Source organism: Trichomycterus rosablanca, chromosome 2 (assembly GCF_030014385.1).
Source record: "Trichomycterus rosablanca isolate fTriRos1 chromosome 2, fTriRos1.hap1, whole genome shotgun sequence".
NCBI classification, from domain to species: Eukaryota; Metazoa; Chordata; class Actinopteri; order Siluriformes; family Trichomycteridae; genus Trichomycterus; species Trichomycterus rosablanca.
The window spans coordinates 56,091,869-56,093,606 of record NC_085989.1 but is presented as its reverse complement, the minus strand read 5'-3'; positions in this window follow the sequence as shown (position 1 = coordinate 56,093,606).

The following is a 1,738-nucleotide window of genomic DNA, read 5'->3' as shown; positions in this document are numbered from 1 at the left end:
TTAAATCTTATAGAACTGAACTGTGTGGAAACGTGTTACATGATTCTACAACTCAGGAAAAAGAAAGAAAACAAACAAAATCTCATATCTGCACTGTGAGAACTCTAACTGCACACACATGCGCCATATCAACATAAAGAGTAAACAATCATCATATTTACTGTATGTTATAAAAAGATGCTTTATCACTGCTTTATCCTGGTCGGGGTTGTGGTGGGTCCAGCTCCACCTGGAAACACTATGCCAGTAGATCTCCTGGCTTTTTCCCCCTTCCCATTCTCACATAGCCAATCACATCAGTGTCTCATTGAATTCATTCAACAGTTTATTGTATAACAATAAAAACTTTTAATCGAATTATGTTTTAAATGTTTTCATTTAAACACACATACATTGTATTTCAAAATGTATGTGGACGCCCCTCTTGACCAATTTACGTACATTTGTACTTTCATTGCATTCACAATGTATGATTTGAGGAACAGTGGATTTTCAGTGGTCAGTGTGGAACAGTGGTCGCTCCACAGATTTTGGACAGGGTTTAAGTCTGGGCTATGGCTGGGCCTAAGGGATTCAATACAGATGATTAAGTTTGGATTGATGTTTAAAATTACAAAAAGTCAAGGGATTGGAATGCATTCTGAAACAAGGATAAATGAATTCATTAACATGATTAAACTATTACTGATATAAACTGATTAAGCTAAAACATTGGACTGTATGGCCAAAACTATGTTGGATATCTCAATCCAAAACTATCAATATGGACTTGTTCCCCTTTTTACAAGATGAAATCCTAATAGTTTGGACCCCACTTGAACAAAATGTGATGTAATGGTGTCCATTAAAAATGATTATTTTTTTCAATGAGCAATTAACCAGCATGTTAATAAGCTAAAACATTATTTTAAAGTTTTTTAAAATGTTACTGTTATCAGTGAAAGATAAGAAAGCCAACATCTGTCGTTGTATGGAGGTGCATAGGTTTGTGTATCGTTGATTGAAAGTGCTTGACTGGCCTGCCTGCAGACCAGATCGGTCTCCTATTGAGAATGTCCTCATGGAAAGGAGAAACGGACATGGCAACCACAGACTGTTAAGCAGCTGAAGTCAAGCAAGAATGGAGAACATGCAGTCAGGTTAACTGGAGCTGCTAAAACATAAACAGTGATTAAAAAGCACTATTTTAATTACTCATTTATTTTGTTATATATTTTGTTTAATGTACTTAAATAACATAACCATAAGCTGAGGAGCTGACTGGATGAATCCTTTCTAATCACTGTAGTTGTTGGGATTGGATTTATTGTTTCACAACTGTATTGTCTTAATAATAGCCAATGTGGCTAATGTTAGTATTTTCTAAAATGCAATCTTAGTAATTAAACAAAGAGGTGTGTGTTCATTTGACTGCAACTTTATAACATTTTAATACCAGTATCTAAATATTTTTTATTTCTGTAATACATTTAAAGGTATTGCATCAGTGATACCAAAATGGCCAAGAAGAAACAAAGAGGAAGGTATAAAAAGTAAGTATTCAGCATGTTAGGTTAATAAAACCGCTAAATATAAAATATTTGTATCTTTTATATTCCTGTTATATAACTGTTATTCTTACAATTTGTCTCTGTTTGCTTTGTAAAAGTTTATTTAGATTGTGTAAATGACTACTTGAGCACTATTATTCTGGATGAAAATGTAGCATGACTATATTGTCTGTAGAATGAACAAAATA